Raw genomic sequence first — 13,186 nt, forward strand, 5'->3', positions numbered from 1 at the left:
ATGCCTGTGGGGTACAGAGAGGGGAGTCAGATCTGAACTGAAGCTACAGACAATTGTGAGTGGCCATGTGAGTGCTGGGAATCAAACCCAAGACCTCCAGAAGAGGGAGCAGTGCTCTTAACCGGTCAGCCATCTCTCTAGCCCCACATTGGTCTGCATATTTACTCTTCGCTCTTTTCTCTACTTCATGAGGCATACGTTTTCCATTTTTCTGCTTCAGGGTCTTTTCACTAGATCCTCTGCTTCTTTCTTTTATTCAGGATAAGGTAATGAAGGGCACGCACAGGAGTGGGGATTCCTCCACTACAGGAGGCTGACTCCACCAACAATTCAACACTCTTGTGCTCATCCTCTTGGGTTATGGCCTGAGGCTGGGTGGTGTAAATACCTAATTCCTATTCTGCCCATGGCCAATGGCTTGACAGGGAGCCGTAGGCATGCCCAGCAGAGCACTGTCTGTGTCTTGATTCTCCCCCGGAACTGGGGCAGCTACAATACTTCCGGCTTTCTACTTCCGGTGATTTGTTTTTGTCACGTCTTCATGCCCGGTATTTGTAGAGGTAAATATTAAGAAAAGATACACCATCCCCACCAGCAGGCCACATGGCATCTGTGGGGTATTTTCATCTCAATCCGCAAAGCCTCTCAACCTGATTGACTAAGCTCCCAATCTCCATCCCACACTGTCACCGGCTACGCTCTGAGCCTGGCAGCAGCCCCTCATAGTCCCAGCATCTGCCCCCTATGATTATAGTCACAACTCCCAGTAACAGTTAAAATCAAAACTCGATAAGCTTGTAATTTATCAATCAGATTTATATGAGTAAATCCTCACCCCACCAAAGTCCACATAATAAACTCTGAACCAATTAATATTAATGTAAACTGCCCACCTAGGGAAGACAAATTGTCCTATAAAAATCCATCCCTTATGAAATAGTCATAACTACCTGTGGCCCTTTAAAGCCACACAGATCTGGGTCGTCCTTCTCCTCCTCCATCTTCGTTCTTCCCTCCTTTCTCTTCCCTCTCTCCTCTCTCCAAAACTATGTGCCCGCCTTACTTTTTCACTGCCCAATCACAGGCCTTGCCTTATCTTATGCCTGCTTCACCTGCATATAGAGAGCAATCCACCGGTAATCACTAGTCTCTGCCCGTTTCTTGCTCTTTCTGCCAGCTTCGTCAAGAACAAGTTTTAGCCCCCAACTGGTTACCGCCTTGTAGATTCAATCTGAAGCCAGCTGCTTCCCAGTGGCGTTAACCCCAGCTCTGTAGGTTGCAGCGTGTAACACACCCTGTTCTAGTTACCTTTCTGTTTTTGTGATAAAACACTCAGACCAAAAGAAAAATTTAGAGCCATGGTTTAGTTGGTTCATACTTCCAGGTCAATGTCCATTATTGAGAGAGGTCAGGGCAAGAGACTGAGCAGGAACTTGAAGCAGAAATCACAGAGAAATGCTGCTGGCTGGCTCCCAGTCTGGCTCATTCAGGCTCAAGTTCATGTTCAGCTCGCTTCCTAGACAACCTTCCAAGGAAATGATACCACTGATAGTATGATCTGATGGTGTGATGACTGGGACTCCTACCTGAATTAACAGGCAATGTAATCTCATGATATGCTTCCATGCCAACCTGATAAAGACAGTTATTCAGTTGAGTTGTTTTGGTTTTTTGTTTGTTTGTTTGTTTGTTTTTTGTCAGGTGATTCTCGGCATCCTTGACAGTCAAAGCTAACTAGAACAGTCCCCAACAGCATATTCCACCTGAGCCTATGGCCCAGTACTGGGCAGACTGAGATGCAAACATGTAATCAGAGATCCTCTCTGTGCTTTGCAGGTCAACGCAATGTCTTCATGTGCCTCATAGGGAGGGGCAGTCCTTAAATCCTGGGGTTTTGCTTTGCCACTAAAGAAGACTGATGGACAACTATGAACAGAAATCTCCATAAGAGCCTGCCTCCACCAGAGGGCTGGTACAGTTGGAGTGCCCTTCCAGTGGTACACGGGCACCTCAAAAGTTTACCAGTGGTTACATTTGTATAAAATTCAGATGTATAGTGAGGAAGAGAAGTTCTTGTCTTGTGCCTTGGAAAGCATGTGAGTGAGAAGGAAGGGTATGTGTTATCAGAACTACAAGCCCTAGGCAGAAAACCAGGAGGATCCAGGATATGCTCAACTGAACATTTTATTCACTGGGCTCTTTCTCATTTTGGGGGATTTTGTTTCATTTTGCTTCGGTATCCAAGGCCAGAGTTGAGAGTGATGAACTTGGGGTTTGCTTGAAGACACTTGGACAGCTCTTGGACTGGTATAAGCACCATGTGCTTTATTTAAATCATGTATCCCTTCTGTCAACATATCACCTACAATCTCCTATAAACCAACTAGCTTCATCTTGCAGTGTTATTGGTCCTTCTAATACACATGTAGTATCTCCCTTCAATGCTGTGATAAAGCCAGAGTGTTATCTGCTCTGATAGCCAAAGTTCTTACCTTCTGTTTACTCCTGTACCTAACTGTAGTGTGTCCTGGGTCACGCTACTGTGGAACACAGATGCTTAGATTCACATGATCCCAATGTGCACAAACTCAAACAATCCTGTGGAATAAAACCTCACCTTAAAGCTTGAAAGTGCTCTCATTCACCTCCATGAGATCATAAATGGTAGCTGTCATTATGCCTGTGTCATGATTGGCAGGTAAGAAGAGAGTGTGTTAGCTCTGCATGAATAAACACCTACCATTATCACCTCTGTGCCATGAATGGCAGGTGAAAAGAATATCTGAATCCTCCCCCACTGCACTCCCAGCATCCTCTGCTCTGGACCTCCTCTGATAACTCCATCGCTTGCCCTATCAGACTCTGGCAATATTTCTAACTTGCCACCTAAATTTGCTTGCTCAGTTTTCAAGCTTTCTGCTGCACCCATGATTCACCCACACACACACACACACACACATACACACACACACACACACACACACACACACACACACACACACTGGCCTCCTTTGGCCTGCATCTCTGGCTCCTGCCCTACTTTGCTCTAAATTCTTGGCTGAAAGCCAGACCCTCTCACTCCCACACCAAGTCTGGAATACTCTGTGCAGATCCCAGAATTTCCAGTTACCTAGGAGAGGAAGACAAATATAGGCAAGGAAACAGGGCCGTGGAGGCAGAGTGTTCTGTTAGCATGTGACTGTATCCCAGGGAGGCACAGCCTGAAATTCAATGAAGCCACACGAGATGTGATCTTGGGGAAGTGTCCAATCCTGATTCTGTCTCTGTTTCTCAGCTGCATAAAGGACATGGTGATGAATCACTTCTTTCCAGAGGCAAACATTAAATACGCTGTAACCGAAGTGTAAGCATAATGCTAGGGTTGAGTTAGCTGTCATAAATGCTAACTACCATTATTACCTTAAGGTCAAAGGATGATTAGATGGTGGAGCTAAGAGCTGGATCTTCTGCTTTTCATTTTATCTTTAATAACATGCAATTACAGAAAATATATGATGGTGCGCAGACACGGCTACTAAATAGCTCTTGACTAAATATGGACACATTTGATTAAGAGCTTATTAGAAGTCAGAAAAATATTACTTGACCTGGATAAATAATACTTAGAAATTTCTATCAGAATTTCTGTTTTAGGAGACTTGTCCCACAGGAAGCTTTCAAGTAAATGGGTAGAGTGATGCTCTTTCTCTTGGTCTTTGTTGTTGTAAATGAACACATAGTATATGATGCCTTTTTTTTTTATTCACAATGTCACACTGCAGAAAGTACTCAGAAAAAAGGATTTCTCCTCTTTCAGATATATTTTTCAATCACTACATGGAGTCATAAGATCAACTAACATAAAGCAGTTTGGGGAAGCTGAGCCTGGGCCAGCCAAGGCATCAATGTTTGTGACTACTCTGAGTCACAGGGCTCACTTCAGGATTTTGCTGTAGGAATGAATCCATTAGTGAACAGATACACATTTGAGCTCTCAGGCCATTCACGGTGCAACATCCACTGAACCCAGTGAATTCAAGGCTCTTTCCTGGATCTTTGGAATTCTCACTTTGTAGTTGTAGGCAACAACTACATCTATTCAATGTTGCCCAGCCTAGTCAATGTTTCAGGCCTGGGTTTTGTTTTTATGATATCATATGTCAGTCCCAAATATATACATATTTAACTATTCACTCACCCCATTTTCTCCACCAGGAACAAGCTTCAAGTATTGTCTACCCGGTGTGCTGCTATAATCCTCATCTCTAAAGCAATGCCTGGAAAAAAACTACATGCTAAGTATGAATGGAGGAATGGATGCATGACTGGATGAATGAATAGATCCATGCATGCATGTATGAATGACTGAATGAATGAACCTATGAATACATAAATGAATAAATGCATGAATGAGTGAATCAGAGAAATTTTGCTATACAAAATCAGGAGGTATATTGAGGACATCTGTGGCAGTTCTGAGTCTAAAGAAAGAATAAAATCTAAAAGCAGCAGCTTCCCGGTCTCCACATAGAGGTCAGTAAGTGTAGCAGGTTAGAAGTAGAGATGAGAATAACAGCCCACTTCAGTAACTGCTCTGGAATTCTAACTGTCCTATGAGCATGACCCTATGCATACTCCGTGTCCACTGTTGCTATTCTAGACACAGTGCTTTACTTGTGTGGAGTTCATTCTCAAGAACAATACACCCTTTCTGAGCTTCTGAATCCTACCCCATCTTTGGGGTTTTCTAGAATACTGGTATGTAGATTTAAAAATCGGATGTCCCTGGAGGAACGGGAAGCAGAATATTTTCTGCCTTCGAAAGTGGTGTCTATGCAGATTAGCACCACACTGTATGAGTAGATTCCTGCCAGCTTCCTATCAGGCTTGTGCAGTCAGTTTCTGTGCATATATCATAGGTGGGACACCTCTTGCATTCTTCCAAGCAGAACTATTATCCTCCATTCTGGTGATGAGCTAAATAGTGGCCTAGGCTTTTAATGCTAATTTCCCCTTGCTTCATACTGAGTATGCAGAGTCATCAGTAAGGACTGGAAGAAAATCCATTAGCCTTCCTAAACTGCACCTGCATTTGAAAATGTTCATACCCCTTCATATGCAGAGCTGTGGCCTGCCTATCCCTCTTCAGGCTCTTTGCCTTTTCCCCCTTCATCGGCCCATGCTGGTTTCTCTTCCTCATGAACCCATGTTGCTATTATTGTAAAGACATTATTTCAATAGCATAAAATACAAACACTTAACACACTTGAACTCAAAGAATTTTAATATATGTGTAACCATGTGTCTTAGTTAGGTTTTATATGGCTGAGAACAGACACCATGACCAAGGCAACTCTTCTAAGGACAACATTTCACTGGGGCTGGCTTACAGATTCAGAGGTTCAGTCCGTTATCACCAGTGTGAGAGCATTGCAGACCCAGGCGGGCATGGTGCAGGGGAGCTGAGAGGTCTACATCTTCATCTGAAAGCTGCTATGAGAAGACTGGCTTCCAGGGAGCTAGGATGAGGATCTTAAAACTCAAGCCCACAATGACACACTTCCTCCCAAATGGCCACACCTACTCCAACAAGGCTGCACCTCCCAATAGTGTCGCTGCCTGGGCCAAGCATATTCAAACTGTCACACCATGCCTTACAACAAGGTAAATATTTCTACCCCCATGGACACCTCTCCTCTGTGCTCACCCTCTCAACAGCAGCTCGGTCACTGCTAACACCACTGGGCATCTTAGTCCTGATGCTCTTTCTTAACTTTTTTAGAATAACATACTTCAGTTAAGACACTGCAGTCTACCCACCCTGCCATAAAGAGTAAATTATGGGGCTCAAAAGAGATGTGGCTGAGAAGAATTTCCAGTCTCTGTAATTCTGTTCTGTTACAGCAGTGACTCTGAACTAGGGGCTCAAGAGATATGTGGCAATATCTATATATGATTTTGGTTGTCACAACTGAGGTTGAGGATGGTAACACTGCAAACACCTACTCTGCTCAGTAACTTTGGTGCAGAAGCCAGACCCAACAATGACTCAAAGGGTAAGGACACCTGCTGCCAAGTCTGATGACCCCAGATGGCCTCAATTTGATCCCTGGGACCTACATGATAGAGGAAAGAACAACTCCCTCAGAAAGTCCTCAGAACTTGACATATGTGCTATGGCACATAGATGTGCTTTACACACATACATACACATAGAGTCAAATACACACTAAAATGAATAAGAGTAATAGAGTCAGTAGTGCCAACGTCAATGATGTCAAAGTTGAGAAACTGAATTAGAGAAGGGCTACTTTTCAGTATAGGGGACATGAGAATTATGTTCTTCCCGTCACTTTGGAGATGGAAAGGGAGGGCAAGGTGACACGCAGTCCAACAATTCTATTCTCAGTTCATCTTCATCAATGATGGTGGCTAGAAATCACATCTGAAATTTGACTTACTCTGCCTTTGAATTTCCTCCTCAGTTGTCAGTTTGAGCCTTTCCTGGTGGAAAGATACTGTGACAGGTGTTAAGAGAAGGTACTTTTAATATTTGCCTTATTTATTTATTTATTTATTTAATTTATTTATTTATTTGGGTTTTGAGACAGGGTCTCTTTATGTAGTTGTCTTAGAGCTCCCTCTGTAGACCAGACTGGCCTTGAACTCAGAGAGAACTGCCCGCCTCTGTTTCCCAAGTGCTGGAATTAAAGATGTGCACCACCACTCCCTGGCAGGAAAAGGTTTTACAACAGGGCTTGGGAGAAGGGCTATCAGACAGCGCTAGCTTGCTATGTGTTGACAGACTATTCTTGGTTGTCAACTTAGCTACACCTAGAATTAACTAAAACCCAAGGCCCAACTTTAATCCAGATCTTTTGAGTTGGTAAAACTCACCTTTAATGTGGGCCAGGCTTTCTGCTGGCATCCTATATACAGGACATGGAGACACAAAGCTTGCTCTCTGCCTCCTTGCTCTCACTGGCAAGACCACTTCTGCACTGGCATTAGAGCCTTCTTCTTCGGGATTCCAGCATATTCTGAAGAGCAGCTCAGACATTGCCCCTTGTGGACTGAACATCTACTGGATTCTTGGACTTTCCACTTGCAGACAGCTGTTGTTGGACTAGCCGAACCATGTATTGTAAGCCTTTCTTATAAATCTCCTTCATATATTATAGATACATTCATTTAATCTGTTATTTCCTATAGAGAACCCTGACTAATAGACTAGAATATATCTATAAATTCTCGTGTATGACTCTTACATTAAAACAAAGTTAATATTAACGGCATCATTTTTAATGAAATGCTTTTGTATGAAACAGGGATATATTTTATCTGACAGGAATTCCAGAAGAATAAATAGAATTAAACAAAATTTTTTCTCAACTGTCAAGTGCAGCTTTTCAAACAGAAAAGGTGTTGCAAGGCTCCTTTTAATAACATATTATGGATCAGGTTTCTGTGGAGATCTGTAGCTCGGCAGTATGGGGCCAACTCACAACTTATCTTCCCTATAAAGTAACAACTGCCTCAGTCGAGGGTAATTTGTTCTCTTTTCCTCTCCTGCAGTTTACGAAGAGCTTCTCTTGAGTCTCCATTTGATTAAGATGTAATTTTTGTTTTTGCTTTTGTTTTTGTTTTTTGGAGACAGTATTCCTCAATATAGCTCTGGCTGTCCTGAAACGAACTCTGTAAAACAGACTGGTCTTGGACTCAGAGATCGCCTACCTCTGCTTTCTGAGTGCTTGGGAAACAAGGCAAAAGCCATGTGACATCACTGCCTAGCTAACATATAAATTTTACAAGTATGTGGAACATGATGAGAATGAAAAGGCCTACAGAGCCAATTATGCTTTTGCTTTGTGTTTATTTAGCTAATTCAAACAAGTGGGAAATGCTAACAGCAAAACAATGCATATTCCCTCCCTCACCCTCCCAGCAAACCCCTCTGAATATGCATCTCCATTATAAGGCATTACTGAGAAAGGAGGTGTTGGGAGTTTGGGGAGTCTCACAGTTTACCAGTACCTGCTTCCCTTCCAGAGGACCCAGGTTCAGATCCTAGCAGTCACCCTATGCAGTTCACATCTATCTACAAACTGCAGTTCCATGGCATCCAATGACTCTGGATCCAAGGATTCATATGCACGCACCCATGCAGACACACACACACACACACACACACACACACACACACACACACACAATTAAAAAGAATAAAACTGAATCTTAAAAAGAAAGATTTATATTAAAAAGGAGGAATGAGATATCTCATGTAAACAAACTTTCCACATAGATGAAACTTAGCCTTCCAGATTAGGAAAACATAAATGATTTTTTTTAAATATGGAATGGTCTCCTGTCTGCAAAGTACTGATTCCATTAGTCCTTCAAGACCACTTCTCTTCCCGCATGAGAAGACTCTCTTATCAGAAGGGACCCTCTGGTGGAATTCCTAAGGTATCCCATCAGTTCCATAATTTGTGTCAATTCTGAGTATGAGTTCAAAAACCTACAAACAGGCTAAGAGTTTTCTCACGTAAATAAACCATCAAACCAACGACACGTGACAGACAAAACTGAGATAGAAATAGACACGTGGAAAAGAATAAAGTGAGCACATTCAATGTGCTTAACTGTGCCCAGCGTGTCACACAAATAACTGTTACTGACTTTGATTATTGATTTTATTACTAGGCTTGAATAACATAGACTCTTTGTGGAGAATAATGTGTAGCTGTAATGAAAAAGAATGTGTCCATCGGCTGGCAGATGTCCATCCTTGAAAGTCAAGAGAAAAGTGCTAGAGGCCATTGGTGGCTGGATTTATGCCAGCAGTGTCTGGGAAAGGATGTCTTGAGTGAGGAGGCAGCCTGCCTGACCAGGAACTGAGGTATCTGATGTGCCAGGTGGAGGTGCTGGTATGGGAAGTCTCATTCTCCTTGTTTCATTCCATACTTACTGACCTGAATTATAAACTTGTTTGTTCAGTTGAGAGAAACAACTTTGTCTGTTTTATATGCCCAATGGATGGCCATATGGATCTGTTTCTTTTTAAAAAGCTTGATCAGTTGAGATTTAAATCATAAGTTGGGTTAGATCAGTGTTAGATGAGCTGAACAGAAAGTGACGATTGGATCTCATGTTGACCTTCTGGAATGGCTAATCCCCTGTCAATTAGCAAACTGACATTTTACTTCAGGTTCTGTGAGTTTCCTGAGTCAGCAAAGGATTTAGTAAGGTATCCTATATGTAACAGCTCTCCCACTGCCAAAAACCACACCCTATTCCTCCTTCAAGTTCAGCCAGATTTGGGGAACCATTTTGGTTGCTTTATATTGCAACCATTCATATGATCACATTTGGTTGTGAACTCCAGAAGAATAACCACCATCCTTGTTCACATTACATGAGGTCTTCAATCCATGGAGTGTGGATGAATATTGCTATGCATTCATTGCAGGCTGAGAAACATATTATGGAGATAGACAGGAATTATCAAGATTTATATGTTCGCACATTTTCACAAATTCTAGCACTTAACATGTACTTAGAGAAAAATTAAAATTGTGCACAATAGATATGAATAAAGCTGTGGTTTAGTAAGGGGAAGGTTCCATAAGTAAAGTATTTGCTAAAGAAGGATGAGAGCCTGAGTTCAGATTCCCCAGAACATACATAACAAGCCAAGTGTGGTATCAATCCCAGCACCAGGCCACAGGAGACAGGAGGCTCCGTAACTCCAGTTCTGTGGACTCCAATTCAAACTTCTGGCCTCTTAGGGCACCAGGCATGCACATAGTGTGCTTACATACACGTGGGCAATAAATAAGATGAGAAGACACAGAGGAAGATACCTATGCTGAACTCTGGCTTCAAGATGTACACGTTTGAGAACATGCACACGTATGAGCACACACATGTGTACACACACTCATTAGCGAAAATGCAATTTTGAGTTATTTACATCTTGAGAAAACCTACATGTCTATCAGCAGGCAAACCACCACATATCCCTTCTGGTACATACTAGTGCCAAATTTAAAAGAATAAAAGAAATATAATGTGCTAACATTGAAATATCTCTAAGCCAAATTGTTAAGGGTATACAGAGAGGGATTTGGAACGTGTAGACAAAATAAATCATATAAAATATCGAGATCCCACTAGACATATGTCAATACATGGAAAACTTTGGATTCTATTATTTACCTCCTTAATTGCTGAGATTATCGACAAGAAGCAATTTAAGAGAACAATTGGAAGAGATACAGTCCATCAGGGCTAGGATTACATGGTGGCAGAAAGGCGAGGCATCAGCCCTGCAGCATCCACAGTCAGGGCATGAAGGAGATGGGCACTGTTACTCATCTAGCTTTCTCCTTCATATTCATTCAGTCCAACACCATAGCCCATGGAATGGTGTAGCCCACAGCTAGGATCAATCTTCCCACCTCAATTAATCTCATCTAGAAAACCCCTCTGAAACATACTCAACTCTACAACAAGCATCAACCATGTGGAGATGAACCCTTCACACTGCTAGCTGGGGGAAATGGGAAAATGGAAGCCTAACTTAAAATCTTATTTGTCGTGTTTATGTGTTTTAATAAAGAGCACAGGTTCTTGCATGATGTATGGGATCATAATTAACTTTTAAAATTCTAAACAGTTACATAAGAGGGTAGGGAAATAGATGAAGTGACTATGGGATCATAATTAACTTTTAAAATTCTAAACAGTTACATAAGAGGGTAGGGAAATAGATGAAGTGACGTCACAGCTCTGGAGGAAACACAACTCACCTGAGTAATACATCAGGCAGCAAATTAATTTACAGAGCTGAAGTAACTAAAATTCTAGCTGTTTTTGAAACTTATATAGTAACTATATGATAAAATGCCTAAACATTTTCAAATAGATGGATTTTTAAAGTAATGCTATTACGAGGTCTAACAAGATGGTTACTCTGGATAGATTTGTGTCAACTATCCACAAGCTAAAGTCATCTGAGAGGAAGGAACCTCAATTAAGAAAATGCCTTTATAAGACAGGGATGTCCACAAGCCCGTAGTTATTTTCTTACATGGTGATTGACAGGGAGGACTCAGCCCATTGTGTGTGGTGCCATTCCTGGGCTGGTGGTCCTCAGTTCTATAAGAAAGCAGGCTGAGCAAGCCATGAGAAGCAAGTCAGCAAGCATCACACCTCTATGGCCTCTGCATCAGCTCCTGCCTCTGGGTTCCTGCCCTATCTAAGCATATTTTAAAATAAAAGGTCCTATCTATTTTGAAACTTATACAATAATTATATGATTAAAATCCCAAAAAATTTTGATATAGGTAAATTTTTAAAGTAATTCTATTATAAGGTCTGACAAGATGGTCCTTTGATGATGAACTATGATGTAGAAGTGTAAGTTGAATAAACCCTTTCCTTCCCAGCTCTCTTTTGTTCATGGTATTTCATCACTGCAATTGAAACCCTAACTCTAAAGGAGTTTAGGAGGTGGTGGGGCATTGCTCTGACAGCCCTGACTATGTTGATTTGGGGAGGATCCTGGAAGGACTTTGGAACATTGGGCTAGAAGAGTCACTGGGAGTTGAGAGCTCAACGGGCCATGCTATTTGAATTTGGGAGATAAGACTGTTGAGAACAGTGCAGACAATGGAGGCATAGCTTGTGAAGTTTCAGAGGGAAGTGAAGATCCCACTGAACCATTTGTGTGAAGAATTTGTGGGATCTGGTCAGCTGGAGCTGAAGAACCATCTGTGATTAACAAGAGAACAGAACCACTTGATTGAAACCTTTGCTTTGCTGGGACAGTTGATGCTGGTCAGCTGGAGCTGAGAAAGCGGTGATTAAGAAGATACCAGTGTCACTGAGGTGACACTATTGGGGAAGTGTTTCCTGAGAATCAGCACACAAACGCTATGTTCCAGAGGTGGTTCTACCCTGCATTGGCAGCAAAACTTGGTAGTGTAAGTGCCACCTGGGTATTACTGGATTTGGAGGCATGAAGGGGCTATGGAGAGCACCTGAGTCTTGGCACTGTGAGAGGTCATGAGAGGCCATGGGGGAAGGTACAGCCGCAGTAGCAGTTGAAAGCCCAGGATTGAAGGGGTCATGCAGAGAAGTTGAGGCTTGGTACCGTGAAGAGTGCCCAGGGGAGGCTGTTGGTAAAAGTACTCCCCAGTTTCAGCAGAAGACCCCAGTTGTTGGAGATGCCAGTCCCATGAGATGACCAACAAGAATAGTGGTAGAGAGAACCCAGCCTGAGCTTGAAGACAAGCTGTGTGTGCTGCAGAAGGCAGAGCTGGAAAAATTACCCAAGCCCTTTGGAGGACCCAGAAGGTCTTGTGTGGATTCCAGAAATTGGACATTTATTTGTTTGTAGTTTGGTTTTGCTTTGATTTGATTGTGATTGTGCCCTGGTTTTTCTCTCTTGAAGTAAGAAACTATTTGATTTAATTTTGATTTTTATAGGAGCCCAGTGAGAGATTTTGAACTCTTAAACGATATTTGGATTTTTAAAGGGACTGGGTATTTTAAAGGACTTAACTTTTAATATATTTACATTGGTAAAGACTGTGGGATTTTTTTAAGTTACTTACATTCCTAATGTGAGGTTTGGGGGATGGATGAGAAAGGAAGGATTCTGGCTCAATGGTGATGTGTTTGTGTGTTGATCTGACATGGGGTAACTTGTCCCACACAGTTTGATGTTAACTTGACACAACTAATGCCATGTGAGAGGAAGGAGCCTCCGTTAAAATGCTTCCATAACACTGGCTGTACACAAACCTGTATGGCATTTTCTTAATTAGTGATTGATTGGAGAGGACCCAGCCTATTGGGGGTGATGCCATCCCTGGGCTGATGGTTCTGTATGAAAACAGACTGAGCAAGCCATGAGGAGCAAGTTAGTAAGCAGCACCCATCCACAGCCTCTCCATCAACTCCTACCTCAAGATTCTTGCCCTGTTTGAGTTCCTGTCCTGACTTCCTTCAGTGATAAACAGTGATAAGGAAGTGTAAGCCATATAAACCTCTTTCTTCCCAACTTGTTTTTGGTCATGGTGTTTCATCATTGCAATAGAAATTTAACTAAAACAATGGTACATCTGGAATAGCATTTATCTGTTTACCTGAGACCCTGAACAATCATATAGGAGAAAAC

Source organism: Rattus rattus, chromosome 12 (genome assembly GCF_011064425.1).
Source record: "Rattus rattus isolate New Zealand chromosome 12, Rrattus_CSIRO_v1, whole genome shotgun sequence".
Taxonomy (NCBI): domain Eukaryota; kingdom Metazoa; phylum Chordata; class Mammalia; order Rodentia; family Muridae; genus Rattus; species Rattus rattus.